This window comes from Chiloscyllium punctatum, chromosome 13 (assembly GCF_047496795.1).
Source record: "Chiloscyllium punctatum isolate Juve2018m chromosome 13, sChiPun1.3, whole genome shotgun sequence".
Classification (NCBI taxonomy): Eukaryota; Metazoa; Chordata; class Chondrichthyes; order Orectolobiformes; family Hemiscylliidae; genus Chiloscyllium; species Chiloscyllium punctatum.
This window is the reverse complement of record NC_092751.1, coordinates 97,829,931-97,848,585: the sequence shown is the minus strand read 5'-3', so window position 1 is coordinate 97,848,585 and position 18,655 is coordinate 97,829,931.

Sequence of the window (18,655 nt, the reverse complement as noted above, 5' to 3'; positions counted from 1 at the left end):
GGGGGCGGGGGGATGATGTCAAAATTTTCAGGTGGCATTGAACCAAGAGATCGGTTGACAAAATAAGGTGGACAAATTTCAATGCTGTATGTGGTGCTGCGATTTGGAAGGCAAGAGGGGGGAGGCAATGGAAAGTAAATGAAGAATTTAAAGGTGGTAGAGGAGCAGGGAGACCTGATGGTCTCCAAAACCTTTGAAGGTAGCAGGGCAGTTTGATCATAAGGTTTTTAAAAAAGCAAACAGGTCATTGACTTGGTAAGTAGAGATAGCACGTACAAGACTATGAAAGCTCTGGAGAACCTACTGATGGTATCCGACTGGGTTCTGAGCAATGGGGGCTATGATATTGAACTGCATGAGATGTTTGGTGAGACCTACCTTCACAATGGACTTGCTGTGTCTCTGACACATCAACCAGGCACTTGGGCAAATTTCTTACTGGCTAAAGATGAGCTGATGATTAATGACGATTACTGCTCATTAAATTAGTGAGAAATTACTAGTTGGAAAATATAAGAAACAAGAGCGGAATTTCTTCAGAATGTAAGTGCAAGATTATATACCTCTGAATAACAGAAGGGAAACTTCTGAAAGGGCTTAGGATCTGCTATAGAAAGGATATTATTAAATTGGGAAGAATATAGAAAAGATTCGCAAGGACATTACCAGAGCTGGAGGGTTGACGTAATAAGGAAAGTTGTAAGTTATAAGTTATAGGCGAGAGCTTTATACCCTGGAGTTTCTGAGGCTGAGGATTAACCTCGTAGAAATTTTTTAAAATGAGGGGCAAGGATAAGGTAAATAGCAAAGGCCTTTTCTCTAGGGTAGGGGAGTTCAAAACTAGAGGGCATTTTTATAGCAAGGGGACAACATTTTAGAAAGGACGTGAGGGGTAACTATTTTTTACACAGAGAGTCACAGAGTCATTGCGATGTACAGCATGGAAACAGACCCTTTGGTCCAACCCATCCAGGCTGACCAGATATCCCAACCCAATCTACTCCCACCTACCAGCACCAGGTCCATATCCCTCCAAATCCTTCCTATTCATATACCCATCCAAATGCCTCTTAAATGTTGCAATTGTACCAGCCTCCACCACTTCCTCTGGCAGCTCATTCCATACACGTACCACCCTCTGCTTGAAAAAGTTGTCCCTTAGGTCTCTTTTATATCTTTCCCCTCTCACCCTAAACCTATGCCCTCAAGGTCTGGATTCCCCGACCCCAGGGAAAAGACTTTGTCCATTTATCCTATCCATGCCTCTCATAATTTTATAAACCTCTATAAGGTCACCCCTCAGCCTCCGATGCTCCAGGGAAAACAGACCCAGCCTGTTCAGCCTCTCCCTATAGCTCAAATCCTCCAATCCTGGAAACATCCTTGTAAATCTTTTCCAAATCCTTTCAAGTTTCACAACATCTTTCCAATAGGAAGGAGACCAGAATTGCACTCAATATTCCAACATTGACCTAACCAATTCCTGTACAGCCGCAACATGACCTCCCAACTCCTGCACTCAATACTCTGGCCAATAAAGGAAAGCATACCAAACGCCTTCTTCACTATCCTATCTACCTGCGACTCCACTTTCAAGGAGCTATGAACCTGCACTCCAAAGTCTCTTTGTTCAGCAACACTCCCTAGGACCTTACCATTAAGTGTATAAGTCCTGCTAAGATTTGCGTTCCCAAAATGCAGCATCTCACATTTATCTGAATTAAAATCCATCTGCCACTTCTCAGCCCATTGGCCCATCTGGTCCAGATCCTGTTGTAATCTGAGGTAACCCTCTTTGCTGTCCACTACACCTCCAATTTTGGTGTCATCTGCAAACTTACTAACTGTACCTCTTATGCACACATCCAAATCATTTATGTAAATGACAAAAAGTCAAGGGCCCAGCACCAATCCTTGTGTCACTCCACTGGTCACAGGCCTCCAGTCTGAAAAACAACTCTCCATCACCACCCTCTGTCTTCTACCTTTGAGCCAGTTCTGTATCCAAATGGCTAGTTGTCCCTGTATTCCATGAGATCTAACCTTGCTAATCAGTCTCCCATGGGGAACCTTGTCGAACACCTTACTGAAGACCATATAGATCATATCTACTGCTCTGCCCTCATCAATCTTCTTTGTTACTTCTTCAAAAAACTCAATCAAGTTTGTGAGACATGATTTCCCACACACAATGCCATGTTGACTCTCCCGAATCAGTCCTTGCCTTTCCAAATACATGTACATTCTGTCCTTCAGGATTCCCTCCAACAACTTGCCCACCACTAAGGTCAGGCTCAGCGGTCTATAGTTCTCTGGCTTGTCTTATATGGAATGAATTGCCAAAGGAAGTGGCGGATGTAGGTGCACTTACACTATTTAAATAACATTTTGATAAGTACATGAATACGAAAGTATCAGAGGGATATGGGCCAAATGCTGACAAATGGGACTAGTTTAGTTTGGGAAACCTGGTCAGTATGGATGGGTTGGACCGAAGGTTCTGTTTCTGTGCTATATAACTCTTTGACACTATCACTACACATAGCCTGCCATTAGCGTGCAGCTTCTTATCTTACCAAACCTGTCAGACAAACGAGCCGTCTAGAATTCTCGACATGGAGGACAGGGTGGGGACCTGGCATTCAGCTCCTGGTGGCTATAAAGAACCTCCATGTTGCTCAACACAGGAAGGTATCTCAATGACTGACAGACACCAACTGTGTGAACAGTGACACTGTTTAGGAAGCACAGACTTCCGGTGCTGGGCACAGTGGAAGCCAATATTGAAAGGCTGGACACTTTGCTCACAGGCAGCCAGCTGACAGATCGGAAGAGGTTGCTCACTTGGTGCCTTCCTGCACATTCACAGCCTGCCTGCTTTGTCTTGTCACCACACCAGGCAGCTTGCCTCTCTGGTGTGCAGTCCTCAGTCAAGGGCACCTACATCTTTGTCTGGAGCCTATGCTACATCAAACCCCTGCACCATGTGCCAGAAGCTTAAATGGAAGAAAATACATGACATATGTAGCAAGCAGACAGCGAGTCTCAAAGTCTTCGACAAAGGCGCCGGTCTGTCAAGGGCTCCTGGCACTGTAGGTGTAGCCTCTGATACCAGTCTGAAGCATGAGCCTTGGTGTAAGGTGTGTGCAGTAGCAGTGATAGAGTTAGCGTGAGGTGGCAGAGAGAAGAATGTGGCATTTATCCTAGTAGAGTGGAGAAGGTAATTGATCTTCCTATGGCACCACTGCCCAGGTTCTTCACACTGTGGAGATCGCACTGATCCACGTGGCATCCTTAGACCAGGAACTGGTGCCAGTGTCCTCCTGGAAGAGGATGCACCTCCTCTGCACCACCCTACCCATCTCCAGGTCCCCGGAACCACAACGCCATTCTTTCCCTCCTCCTCAGACATCCTCAGACTGAATGTCTGTCACCAGGAAGTGCAGCATCAGCACATCAGCACTCATCCCAGTGGCTCTACAGTCTTTTAAACATGACACAGACATGACACCAGGGGCCTTGGTCTTTTGACTGAAGGGCACGTGGTGAGATGAGGATAGCATTGAACGGGAGGGACATCTTGGGGCAGGGTGCTGGTTAATGGGTCATATTTGGTAAGATATGGGGAGAAAACCCAAGAGATTTCACAGCAAAACAATTTCTCCCAAAACTCCACACAAGTGACACTCAGCCAAAGGGAGTAAGGTTCCCATGGGCTTTGGTGACACCTATAAAAGTTTTCATTTGAGACGTTTTTCATATTTTCAGCACATACGTTCGTCTTTCGATATTTCTGGTAGTTTACAAGAATGTTTCTCCAACATGAGTAAATCACTTTATGCCTACACAAGTCTATTTATGTGGACCCATGTTTTGGCGTCAATGTACCATTACACCAGCATTAGGAGCTGCAGGTAAGCACACAGTCTGGATAATTCTGTCTAAGATTCCTTCCTGTTGTTGGGAGACATTGTAGTTTCTAGTTAGCCCTCATGCTGCCCAGGGAAGGAATGCTGAAGCGTAGGAGGTCCATATTTCATGTTCTCAGCGAGCATCATTCTGCAGATAGATTCCATTGCTCAGCTGCATTTTTAATACGTCACCCTGCCTGGAGTTTCCGAGTCAATTTTGGTCTTTGCATTTTGTTGAGAATCAGGAGCTTGATCAACGTTAAGGGCCATTCCTGAACATTGGAGCTCTATGTAAAGGCAAATCTCTCCCTCTATTATTTTCATCTCATTCAGGACAGATCTGCATCCCTAACCCCTCTCGTTTCCTGTGAAGCCTTTTTTTTAAGAGATTGGAACACATTGGTGACAAGAGAAAAAATAAGGACAGATGATTCAGCTTTGTTCAAGTGTTTGTTTCATAGAGTGCTGTAGATGACTCAGAGTTGCCAGCTAACATTTAATCTGAATGACACATAATCGGGCTCAGAGACACAGCAGTTGTTGATTTGTAAAGGGAGCTTGAATTAAGGAACTCTTTCAGTTTGTTACACAGCATGTGCCAATGAACTGAAATGTCTCTTCCACAACTGACAGATTTGTTACCTTCACACATCCTCAGGCCCCAGCTGATTGGTCTCAAGATGCTCTCCTTTTGTCTCCATGTTCTTGTATTGTCCATAATGTTAACCAAACTTAGAATAACTAGTTTTACTAAAAAGAGAAACATCTTGATGAAGATTTTCATCTAGCACTAGTCAGGACAAAAGCAAGAATACCAAGTGCAAAATGAGCACAACAATTTAGACTACAGAAAAGAAAAGGTATGTTGATTAATAATTTGGATGTACACTCTAATCAGCTGACATGTTGCCATGGAGAACTAGAGGCTTCCTAATCTCCTGAGTAATTCATCAAGGTACAAGGCTTGAACACAATAATTTTGTTTGTGGAGAATGGGCCTCTGTGCATGAAGGTATGCTGCTTCTAACAAGCATAAATGAGCCACATTACACGCCTAACTGATTATCATAAATTGATTCTAAGTGTAGCTAACAGCACATTCAGGCTTTTTCGGCAAGCACTTACCAATTGCACAATTGCTTCTAATAGTAGTCATTTTGTTTGGGCTTTGCAGGCATGGTTTGGTTCAGTGTAATCTGTACAAATGTATTGTAGTTTTACTAGAGCCTTTTAACCGATTAATAGCTAATGACTTGTCTTAGACAACTGTCACTGTCAAAGCAGGAGGCAAGGTAAGGGTTAATATGAATGTTCTTCCCAGCTGAGTGTACTGAAATATTATATTTCCAACAATTTCACTATTAATATCAAGTGAAATTGTTACGGATTGTCATCTGCATCTGGCAATGCATAATTTCATATTAAATCAGCAAAGAAAATAAACATTCTGTTCGGGGATGGAATGATTTCCTGATTTGCTATTAAAGGCAGCTCTGTGACAGGATGCTGTTCCATTTCTGTTCATCCAGCAATCTGTCACATCTCATTCATGATAGAAACGACATCACAGCTGGTCTCAATCCCACTTCCAGGCATAATCACAGCAGTGCAGACAAGCAGATACTGCAGTCACAAGGCTCAGCTAGAACCAGTACAGACTGGATAGGCTGAGTGGCCTGTAGTGTGGCTGTACGTTCTGCATAAAGCCATTTGGGTTTGCAAACATGAAACAAAATGGCTGGTCATTGCAAACAATTATTAAAGATGTTTTAAAGAATCAGCTATTTTTAAATCATTTTCCAAAAATGTCACGACTTCAGAATCTATAACACTGTATTGTTTTCGATCCATAGGAACCTCATTCAAAGGATGAGGCATAAAGTCACTTTATAACATGCATGATATAGTGAATTTAATTCATTCTGCATGTGGATCTGTTTCAGTGTTTTTGACCCTGTTAAGTATGATTAGGTATCTAGGACTGGAGACAGAAATCAGCCCTCATTATAACCGCAATTACTGGGATTAATCAGGGTGCACTAGACCTTAAACTAAGTGGTAAAGCTTCACATTCATCGTTCGACATAAAATGGAGATCATGGACTTACTGGCTTCAGAAAAGCAGAGTTCTTGTAACACTGGGCTGAGTGCTCTTGCAGGGTGTGCATCATATTTATAAGGTCTGATGTATCCCTTCACCAATACTGCACATGTCTGATGTTGGTGTCATCTACAGGATGTATTACAGGAACTAACCAACTATACTTTGACAGGATTTTTCAAACCCTCAATTCTTAGTACCCTGGAGGATAAAAACAGCAGGTACAAGGGAACACTAGATGCAAGTTTGTATGTTTGTACACAAACTCACACACATGCGCATGCACAATCTTCACTTGGAAATATATCACTGCTTATTCAATTTTGCTGAATCGCCATTCTGGAGTTCCCTTTCTAACAGCATCTTGGATGGGACCTACATGGCACAGGTTACAGCAATTGAAGTCAATAGCTCACCAACACCTTCCCAAGGACAGTTACAGATGGACACTAGATGCTGATCTTGCTAGTAAGGTTCACATCAAAGGAACTGAAAATACGTGCACAGTCCCAAGGAGACAACAGTGAATCAGCTGAACAAAGGCATCGTTCAGACATTTGTTTCATGGGTGTTCAAGTGTCATTTCAAACAATTTCTCTTGCTCAACTCAATTTGCTTCAACTATCCAATTGCATGTCTTATCATTGGGGTTTCCAATGCTGACTTCGACCTGGGGACAGTGGGGGTGGTGTGTGGGGGGGTTGAAGTCCCTCAGGATGGTGGGCCTTGTGATGGTTTCCTCCACTGGCTATGGTAGCCCAGCATTGTATCTGAACCAGAGTGAGGCATTATAGAAGCACAGCCTAGTTGTGAAATGAAAAGGCCTATTACTGTGTCTGTTCCTCAACAAACCGATCCTTCGATTAAACCTCAGCTCATATAATGAAATAATGAAGGGGTGCTGATGGCATCGTGATAGTGACACTGGGCTGGTAATCCAGGGCTGTGGGCACAGGGCCAACAGAAATGGGTTTGAATCATGCCATGGTACATTGTGAAATCCGAATTGAATAAAATTACAATGAAACAATGTGGTAGTATCCTAACCTCAGAGGCAGGAGACCTGGGTTCAAGCCCAAACCTCTCCAGAAGTGGTAACAGCATCTCTGAGCACGCTGGTAATATCTATAATGCATGGGGCAGCATGGTGGCTTCATGGTTAGTACTGCTGTCTCACAGTGTCAGGGACCCAGACTTGATTCCAGCCTCGGGCAACTGTCTGTATGGAGTTTGCACATTGTCTGTGTGGTTTTCCTCTGGGTGCTCCAGCTTCCTCCCACAATCCAAGGGTGTGCAGGTTTGGTGAATTGGCCATGCTAAATTGTCCATTGTGTTCAGGGATGTGTAGGTTAGGTGCATTAGTCAGGGGTAAATGTAGAGTAATAGGCGAATGGGTCTGGGTGGGCTAATCTTCAGAGGGTCAGTGTGGAATTGCTGGGCCGATGGGCATGTTTCTACACTGTAGGGATTCTAGTCTGTTCTTCTGGAAAAAAATGATCACTTCACCTCCATAGCTGTAACTCAGTAATGTAGTAAATGCATAGAAGCCTTTACGCAATTTGACGGTATTAGGCAAGAACTTTCGAAAGCTGATTGGGGGCAGATGTTTGCAGGTAAAGGGATGGCTAGAAAATGAGAAGCCTTCAGAAATGAGATAACAAGAATCCAGAGAAAGTATATTCCTGTCAGGGTGAAAGGGAAGGCTGGTAGGTATAGGGAATGCTGGATGAAGGTAGGCTAGCCAGTAATATTAGAAATAATAGTAAAAGTTTCTTTCAGTACATAAGAAACAAACGACAGGCAAAAGTAGACATTGGGCCACTTCAAACTGATGCAGGGAGCCTAGTGATGGGAGATAAGGAAATAGCAGGAGAACTTAACAAGTACTTTGCGTCAGTTTTCACAGTGGAAGACAGGAGTAATATCCCAAAAATTAAAGGGTGTCACGGGGCTGAGTTGAGTATGGTTGCCATTACGAAAGAGATAGTGCTAGAAAAGTTAAAAAGTCTTAAAATTGATAAATCTCCTGGCCCCGATGGGATACACCCTAGAGTTCTGAGAGAGGTTGCTGAGGAAATAGCAGAGGCATTGGTTGAGATCTTTCAAGAGTCACTGGAGTCAGGAAAGGTCCCGGACGATTGGAAGATGGCTGTAGTAACCCCCTTGTTCAAGAAAGGATCAAGGCAAAAGATGGAAAATTATAGGCCAATCAGCTTAACCTCGGTTGTTGGTAAAATTCTAGAATCCATCATTAAGGATGAGGTTTCTAAATTCTTGGAAGAGCAGAGTCTGATTAGAACAAGTCAACATGGATTTAGTAAAGGGAGGTCATGCCTGACAAACCTGTTGGAATTTTTTGAAGAGGTAACAAGTAGGTTAGACCAGGGGAACCCAGTGGATGTGGTCTATCTGGACTTTCAAAAGGCCTTTGATAAGGTGCCACACGGGAGACTGCTGAGCAAGGTGAGGGCCCATGGTGTTCGAGGTGAGCTGCTGGGATGGATTGAGGATTGGCTATCTAACAGAAGGCAGAGAGTTGGGATAAAAGGTTCTTTTTCAGAATGGCAGCCGGTGACGAGCGGTGTCCCGCAGGGTTCGGTGCTGGGGCCACAGCTGTTCGCATTATATATTAATGATTTGGATGAGGGAACCGGGGGCATTCTAGCGAAGTTTGCCGATGATACAAAGTTAGGTAGACAGGCAGGTAGTACTGAGGAAGTGGGGAGGCTACAGAAGGATCTAGACAGGTTGGGAGAGTGGTCCAGGAAATGGCTGATGGAATTTAACGTGAGCAAGTGCGAGGTCTTGCACTTTGGCAAAAAGAATATAGGAATGGACTACTTTCTAAATGGTGAGAAACTTAATAAAGCCAAAGCACAAAGGGATCTGGGAGTACTAGTCGAGGATTCTCTAAAGGTAAACATGCAGGTTGAGTCTGTGATTAAGAAAGCGAATGCAATGTTGTCTCTTATCTCAAGAGGGTTGGAATATAAAAGCAGAGATGTACTACTAAGACTTTATAAAGCTCTGGTTAGGCCCCATTTGGAGTACTGTGTCCAGTTTTGGTCCCCACACCTCAGGAAGGACATACTGGCACTGGAACGTGTCCAGCGGAGATTCACACGGATGATCCCTGGAATGACAGGTCTAGCATATGAGGAACGGCTGAGGATACTGGGATTGTATTCGTTGGAGTTTAGAAGATTAAGGGGAGATCTAATAGAGACGTACAAAATAATACATGGGTTGGAAAAGGTGGATGCTAGGAAATTGTTTCTGTTAGGTGAGGAGACTAGGACCCGTGGACACAGCCTTAGAATTAGAGGGGGTCATTTCAGAACAGAAATGCGGAGACATTTCTTCAGCCAGAGAGTGGTGGGCCTGTGGAATTCATTGCCACGGAGTGCAGTGGAAGCCGGGACGCTAAATGTCTTCAAGGCCGAGATTGATAGGTTCATGTTGTCTAGAGGAATTAAGGGCTACGGGGAGAATGCTGGCAAGTGGAGCTGAAATGCGCATCAGCCATGATTGAATGGCGGAGTGGACTCGATGGGCTGAATGGCCTTACTTCCACTCCTATGTCTTATGGTCTTATGGTCTTATGACGAGAGAAATTGAGGGTTTGGTTAAGAAAAAGAAGGAAGCATATGTCAGGTATAGACAGGATAGATCGAGTGAGTCCTTAGAAGAGTATAAAGAAAGTAGGAGTATACTTAAGAGGGAAATCAGGAGGGCAAAATGGGGACATGAGATAGCATTGGCAAATAGAATTAAGGAGAATCCAAAGGGGTTTTACAAATATATTAAGGACAAAAGGGTAACTAGGGAGAGAATAGGGCCCCTCAAAGATCAGCAAGGCGGCCTTTGTGTGGGGCCACAGAAAACTGGAGAGATACTAAATGAATATTTTGCATCAGTATTTACTGTGGAAAAGGATATGGAAGATATAGACTGTAGGGAAATAGATGGTGACATCTTGCAAAATGTCCAGATTACAGATGAGGAAGTGCTGGGTGTCTTGAAATGGGTAAAGGTGGATAACTCCCCAGGACCTGATCAGGTGTACCCTAGAACTTTGTGGGAAGCTAGAGAAGTGATTGCTGGGCCTCTTGCTGAGATATTTGTATCATCGACAGTCACAGGTGAGGTGCCGGAAGACTGGAGGTTGGCAAACGTGGTGCCACTGTTTAAGAAGAGCGGTACAGACCAGCCAGGGAACTATAGACTGGTGAGCCTGACCTCGGTGGTGGGCAAGTTGTTGGAGGGAATCCTGAAGGACAGGATGTACATGTATTTGGAAAGACAAGGACTGATTAGGGAGAGTCAACATGGCTTTGTGCGTGGGAAATCATGTCTCACAAACTTAATTGAGATTTTTGAAGAAGTAACAAAGAAGATTGATGAGGGCAGAGCAGTAGATGTGATCTATATGAACTTCAGTAAGCCATTCGACTAGGTTCCCCATGGGAGACTGATTAGCAAGGTTAGATCTCATGGATACAGGGAGAACTAACCATTTGGATACAGAACTGGCTCAAAGGTAGAAGACAGATGGTGGTGATGGAGAGTTGTTTTTCAGACTGGAGGCCTGTGACCAGTGGAGTGACACAAGGATCGGTGCTGGGCCCTTGACTTTTTGTCATTTACATAAATGATTTGGATGTGAGCATAAGAGTTACAGTTAGTAAATTTGCAGATGACACCAAAATTGGAGGTGTAGTGGACAGCAAAGAGGGTTACCTCAGATTACAACAGGATCTGGACCAGATGGGCCAATGGGCTGAGAAGTGGCAGATGGAGTTTAATTCAGATAAATGCAAGGTGCTGAATTTTGGGAAAGCAAATCTTAGCAGGACATATACACTTAATGGTAAGGTCCTAGGGAGTGTTGCTGAACAAAGAGATCTTGGAATGCAGGTTCATAGCTCCTTGAAAGTGGAGTCGCAGGTAGATAGGATAGTGAAGAAGGCATTTGGTATGCTTTCCTTTATTGGTCAGAGTATTGAGTACAGGAGTTGGGAGGTCATGTTGCGGCTGTACAGGACAGTTGCCAGGGTTGGAGGATTTGAGCTATAGGGAGAGGCTGAACAGGCTGGGGCTGTTTTCCCTGGAGCGTTGGAGGCTGAGGGGTGACCTTATAGAGGTTTACAAAATTATGAGGGGAATGGATAGGATAAATGGACGAAGTCTTTTCCCTGTGGTCGGGGAGTCCAGAACTAGAGGGCATAGGTTTAGGGTGAGAGGGGAAAGATATAAAAGAGACCTAAGGGGCAACTTTTTCACGCAGAGGAAGGTACATGTATGGAATGAGCTGCCAGAGGATGTGGTGGAGGCTGGTACAATTGCAACATTTAAGAGGCATTTGGTTACGTATACGAGCAGGTGGGACTAGATTGGGTTGGGATATCTGGTCGGCGTAGACAGGTTGGACCGAAGGGTCTGTTTCCATGCTGTACATCTCTATAACTGTATGACTCTGAATAATTCCCCACAAAAATCAAGAAATGAGCTTTCTCTTGTTAGTTTGTACCTCTCCCGTATCTATCTCAAAATGGTGTCAGCTCCAATTAAACAACTGCATCTATTGCTTCACGTCTTAACTGCATTTACATCTGAAGTATGGAGACAGTCTGTTGTGTGGGGTAGCATTCCAGAGGGAGCTCGCTTGTTTACATTAGCATGAAGTGAAATCACTCTACAAATCAGTCCCGTGGCATAATTCCACTTCAGAAAGGTGCCAAGCTGCAGAGCAAATAGACTACACAAACGCAGCTCCCCCCACACACACACGCGCACACACACACACACACACAAAAACATCGATGCACACGTTTAATTTAGTGAGCGTCTTATTACAGACAAATAGACAAATATTTGCAGGATTGCAGAAATAATTTTTGTTCCTTTTGCTTCTATTCTCTGACACCTTACTTTTCAGGCTTTTGCAATTTAGAAGGTTCCAAAATACGGCAACCATCATTAAAATCCTTAAGGAGTTTCTTTGCTGCTGTAAAGCCCTGGAGTATGACAAACATGAACTGCCATCTGTTATTTTCTTCAGAAAATAGTGGCTTCCCACTGCTGAATCTCTGATACTGCCCTAGTGATAGCAGCTGCCACAGTACAAACTGGCAGCCAGCCTGTATCAATGCTTCCCATCCTACCCTCTGCATAATAAAAGGGGCTGCTAAAGAATCCAGTCGCAGCGCTTAACATATTACAGTCCAATAAGCTTTTCATGAAATTATAGTAAATGAAAGTAAGTGTCAAATAGTCTCCTTGGGGGAGGGTTTTCACAGTGCTCCAGAAATACTTATTACCCCGCGCCATCTGTCAACAGAACTTTCATCTGCAGCTGTTTGTCAACCTTCACCTGGCCTAAAAATGGCACAGAAAGCAAACCTGAAGATTGAATGCAAGATTTAATCTGCTCCCAATACTTACTTACCAGCTATTAATCACCGGGTTTATCTGGAGACCCACTGATCTTAATATCTAATATATCATCAAATACAGGACTGCTGATGATGGTGTTTACTATAACAATTGGATGCTAGTTTTGCAGATCTTAAAGCAGTGGAAATTGAACACTTAATTAAATATTAGTAATTTTGTGCAATCGTTTTGCTTTTAATGAAAATGAAAAACTAATTAAGCTTCAATAGCAATGAATAGACTTGGGTCTTCACTGCAGTCAAAGCCTTTGGCAATCGCAGCAGCAATTTTGCATTTCATGAAATGAGTGAGGGTTAATTTAAATTTTTTTTAAAATAGAGTGACAATAAAATGTTACATGGCTGTGTATTTTAAGTCCTTCAGGGCTGACTCCCCTGGATATTTCATTGCTCTTTAATGTGGCTCATTACAAAGTTTCATTATTGGTTTTCTTCAGGATTCTACCCAGTTGTGAGGAGGGAGGGGCTCTTCTGTCGAAAAGTGAGGGTTATCAGGCACTCAAGCCAGCCCTGAGCTGAGCAGTGTGTTTCTCGGATGCTTGGCTCACTGCTGTCCTAACGCCCTCAGCACTTATTAAGGAGCAGTGCAGATAAAGGTGGAATATTGAGCTGAGACTTGGCTGAAGGGGCTGATTGAAACACAGGAGAGGAGGTAGCAGACTGTTCAACCACAGACTGTGGGGATTCAGGCTCACATTTCTAACTCAACACAAACTGAGGTGGGCCATAGTCACAGTCCATTCAAATCAAATGCAAGTTGGAGAATCAACACTCATTTGGTCTCTGCTGCCTGACCTACTGTGCTTTTCCAGCACCAACCCAGTCTTGACTCTGATCTCCAGCATCTGCAGTCCTCACTTTCGCCCATGCCATAGATACTGACAATTTGACATTTTCTGTGCAGCAGCAACTTGCATTTATATAGCACCTTTTACTTCTTGAAACATCCCGCAGGAGCATTCGACACAACCCAACAGCATACCACAGAAAGAGATATTAGAACAGTTAACCAAGAGTTTGGTCAGAGTCTAGAGTGGTGCTGGAAAAGCACAGCAGGTCAGGCAGCATCCGAGGAGCAGGAAAATCGACGTTTCAGGCAAAAGCCCTTCATCAGGACACATCGATTTCCCTGCTCCTCGGATGCTGCCTGACCTGCTGTGCTTTTCCAGCACCACTCTAATCTAGACTCTGATCTCAGCATCTGCAGTCCTCACTTTCACCAAGAGTTTTGTCAGGCAGGTAAGCTTTAAGAAGCACTTTAAGGAAACAGAGAAAGTCATAGAGTCATACCGCAAGGAAACAGATCCCTTGGTCCAACTCGTCCATGCTGACCAGATACCCGATCTGACCTAGCCCCATTTGCCAGCATTTGGCCCACATCCTTCTAAACCCTATCTATTCATGTACCCATCCAGATGTCATTTATTTGTTGTAACTGTACTAGCCTCCGTTGGCAGAGGAAGGAGATTTGGAGATGAAATTTGGAGCTTAGGCCCCAGGCAGCTAAAGGCATGATAACCAATATGGGATCAATTAAAATCCAGGATGTGTGAGAGAACAGATCTGAAGGAACACAGACATCTCAGAGGGTTATGGGGTTGGAAAATGTTCCACATCAGAGTGGAAGAGAGGCCGTGCATTTGAAAGCAAGAATGAGAATTTTCATGTCAAATTAAGAGTCAATGTATGTCAAGAAGCACAGGGGTAATGGGGGAACAGGACTTTCTCTGAGTTCGGCAGCAGAGTATTGGGTAACCTCAAGCTTATGCAAGGTGAATACTTTCCAAAAGCTAAGACCCAAAAAACAAGGCTCTGAGAGGACATTGTTAAATCGCCAACAATTTTTGCAAATTCCATGTTGTGCCATTAATAGAAACCACAAACCTGAAGTCACAAAATTAAATATTTTTAGGCCTAAAATCACTTGCTAATTTAGAAAAATTCTGTAAACCAGGGAAACAGTCCCTACTTAGATAATAATAAAAGCAAAATACCGCGGATGCTGGAGATTGAAATCAAAACAGAAGGTTCTGCAGAATCACAGCAGGTCTAGCCGCATCTGTGGAGAGAGAAACAGAGTTATCACTTTGGGTGCAGTCACTCTTCTCTGGAACCCTCTTTTACCAGCAATAACGGGGCACACTCAAGGCAACAGAGTCATGGCATTACCCGACTGCACCCAGTTTGACTAACATGGCAGATGCCACCAAACATTCCTGATGAAGGGCTTATGCCCAAAACGCCGACTCTCCTGCTCCTCAGATGCTGCCTGACCTGCTGTGCTTCCCCAATGCCACACTTTTCAACTCTGATCTCCAGCATCTGCAGTCCTCACTTTCTCCTGTATGGCTAACAACCCAATTGAACTGGATTTTTTAATTCACTCACAGGATGTGGGTGTCACTCACTGGGCCTGTCCCTAGTTGGCCTTTGAGAAGGTGGGGATGAGCTGCCTTCTTGCAGTCCACCTGCTGTGGGTTGACCCACAATGCCTTTAGGCAGAGAGTTCCAGGCATTTGACCCTGTGGCAAATGAAGGAACGGCGATATATTTCCATGTCGGGATAGAGGGCAACTTACAGGTGGTGGTGTTCCTATATAGCTGCTGCCCTTGTCCTTCTGGATGGAAATGGTTGTGGGTTTGGATGGATTTCTGGTAAATGTCTGCAGTCCATCCTCTAGGTAGTACACACTGCTGCTCCTGAGCATTGAGGTTGGAGGGAGCGGATGCTTGTGGATGTGGTGCCAATCAAGGCAGCTGCTTTGTCCTGGATTGTGTCAAGCATCTTACCTCTTGTTGGAGCTGTACCCGTCCCGGCAAGTAGGGATTATTCCTAACTTGTGCCTTACAGATGGTGGATGGCTTTGGGGAGTCAGGAAGTGAGTTACTCACTGCAGGATTCCTAGCCTCTGACCTGCTCTTGTAGCCACCGTTTTCATATGACAATTCCAGTTGGGTTTCTAGTCAATGATAACCCCCAGAATATTGATAGTGGGGCATTGAATGTCAAGGGGCGGTGGTTCGATTGTTTCTTATTGGTGATGATCACAGCCTGACATTTGTGTGTCACAAATGTTACTTGCCATTTGTCAGCCCAATGAATATTGTCCAGTCTTGTTGCATTTGAGTATGGAATAATTCAGTATCTGCATATAATGCTGAACATTGAGCAATCATCAGCAAACATCCCCACTTCTGACCTTATGCTGGAGGGAAGGTCATTGACGAAGCAGCTGAAGACGGTTGGTCCCAGGACACTACCCTGAGGAACCTCTGCAGAGATGTCCTGGAGCTGAGATGACTGACCTCCAACAACCATAACAATATTCCCCAGTGCCAGGTATGACTCTAACCAGCAGAGTGTTTACCCTCTGATACCTATTGATTCCAGTTTTGCTACATGATGCCACACTCGATCGAATGCAGCCTTGCTATCAAGGACTGTCACTCTCCCCTCCCCTCTGGAACTCAGCTCTTTTGTCCATGTTTGACCCAAGGCTGGAATGAGGTCAGGAGCTGGGTGGGCCTGGTGGAACCCAAACTGAACATCACTGAGCAGGTTATTGCTGAACAGGTTGCTGCTTGATAGTACTGTTGGCTGGATTGGATTTATTCTGCTTTTTATGTACAGGACATATCTGGGATATTTTCCACATTGTCAAATATATGCCAGTGTTGTAGCTGTATGGGAAGACCTTGGCTAGGGGAGCAGCAAGTTCTAAAGCACAAGTCTTCAGTACTATTGCCAGAATATTGTCAGGGCCTGTAGCCTTTACAGTATCCAGTGCCAGGTGAAAAAAAGGACTGCAGATGCTGGAAACCAGCATTAGATTAGAGTGGTGCTGGAAAAGCACAGCAGTTCAGGCAGCGTCCAAAGAGCAGGAAAATCGACATTTTAGGCAAAAGGACTTTTACCCGAAATGTCGATTTTCCTGCTCCTCGGATGCTGCCTGAACTGCTGTGCTTTTCCAGCACCACGCTAATCCAGTATCCAGTGCCTCCAACTATTTCTTGATATCACATGAGGTGAATTGAATTGGCTGAAGATTAGTTTCTGTGATGCTGGGGACCACTGGAGGAGGCCGAGATGGATTGTCCACTTGACATTTCTGGCTAAAGATTGCAGTGAAAGTTTCAGCCTCATCTTTTGCCCTGATGTGTTGAGCTCTTCTAGTATGAAGATGGGGATATTTGTGGAGCCTCCTCCTCTAGTGAGGTGTTTAATTGTCCATCAATATTCATGACTGGATTTGACCGGAATGCAGGGCTCAGATCAGATCTGTTGATTGTGGGATCATTTAGCTCTGGTTCTCACTTGCTGCTTACAGTGCTTGGTATGCAAGTAGTCCTGTTTGGTAGTGGGCTTATGCCCGAAACATCAATTCTCCAGCCCCTTGGATGCTGCCTGACCTGTTGTGCTTTTCCAACACCACAATCTCGACTCTGATCTCCAGCATCTGCAGTCCCCACTTTCCCGTTTGGTAGCATCACTTTGTTGACATCTCCTTTTCAGGTATGCCTGGTGCTGCTCCTGGCATGCCCTCCTGCACTCTTTGTTGAACCAGGATTGATCCCTTGGCTTAATGGTAATGGTTGAGTGGGGGGATATGAGGTTACAGCTTGCGCTGGAGTGCAAGTCTGCTGCTGTTAATGGCCTACAGCACCTTGTGGATGTCCAGTCTTGAGTTACTAGATGTGTTTGAAATCTGTGCCATTTAGCAAAGTGATAGTGCCACATAACATGATGGAGGGTCTTCTAAATGTGAAGATGGGACCTTGTCTCCCCAATGACTGTGCAGTGGTCATTCTTACCAATACCATCACTGACAGATGTATCTGCAGCTGGCAGCATAGTAAGGATGAGATTAAATATGTTTTTCCCTCTTCTTGGCTCCCTCACCATGTGCAGCTGACCCAGTTCAGCAGTCACATCCTTTTGGACATGACCAGCTTAATCAGTAGTGTTCCTGTGAGTTATTTAATTGTCCACCACTATTCACGACTGGATGTGGCAGAACCGTAGAGCTTAGATCTGTTGGTGGTGGAATCACTGAGCCACTCGTATTGGTGGACATTGAAATACCCTACCCAGAATACATTTTACATCCTTGCCATCCTCCCAGTAAGTTCAACATGGAGGAGTACTAATTCATCAGCTGAGGGAGGACGGTACATGGTAGTCAGCAGGAGGTTGCCTTGCCCTTGTTTAACCTGAAGCCATGAGATTTCATGTGGACCAGAGTCAATGCTGAGGACGCCCAGGGCAACTCCCTTCCGACTATACAGCAATAGCCCACCACCTCTGCGGGGTCTGTCCTGCAATGGGACAGGACATACCCGGGGGTGGTGATGGTGGTGTGTGAGACACTGTGTATAAGGTATGATTCTGTGAATATGACTGTGTCAGGCTGTTACTTTACTAGTCTGTGAGACAGCTCTCCACTAGCTCCCTGATGTTAGTGAGGAGGAGTGTGCAGAGCCGACAGGGCTGTTTCTGCCATTGTGTTTTCCGGTGCTTCGGTCAATGCTGGGCGGTCCATCCTGCTCCATTTCTTTACTGAGACTCTGTAGGCATTGATACAACTGAGTGGCTTGCTAGAAACTATTTCTAATAAATTCCAGGGATTATTCCTGGCTCAGGTAGATTGAAACTGAACATTTCTGGATGCTTGTCAATGATTTGCTTTCATTATATACTCTACCCTAGATTTAAAAAGAACACTCTTCCTTTGTTTCACTGGCTAAAACTGGCCAAATATCCTTTTCTTTAAAAAATATACACCTACAGTACATTATCAAAAACAAGGATTTAATATATGATTGGAAGTAATAGACACTCTTGCCAATGCCTTGATAAAGTATAAGATAATCCTTCAAACTTGACACATTATGTATCATACTGCTCATTTCCACTGTGTAAATATATACAATTTTACTTCATTTGAGCTCCTGTATGAGTGAACCATCTTTCACAACAGTAACTAGCAGAAAATGCATGCTTTGCCTGGACACTAATAGTACCAAAACAGGCCCATTATTTTCTACAGTATATTCTTTCCCTGTAAATGGAATGCAAAGTGGATGCTGAACAATGAAATGGTGTATTCTCTGTCATTGAGAAGTTGACTGTAATGAGATGCATCTCCATAAAGGCCTAAAGCTTGAAAATACATTCTTCAGGTAGAAGG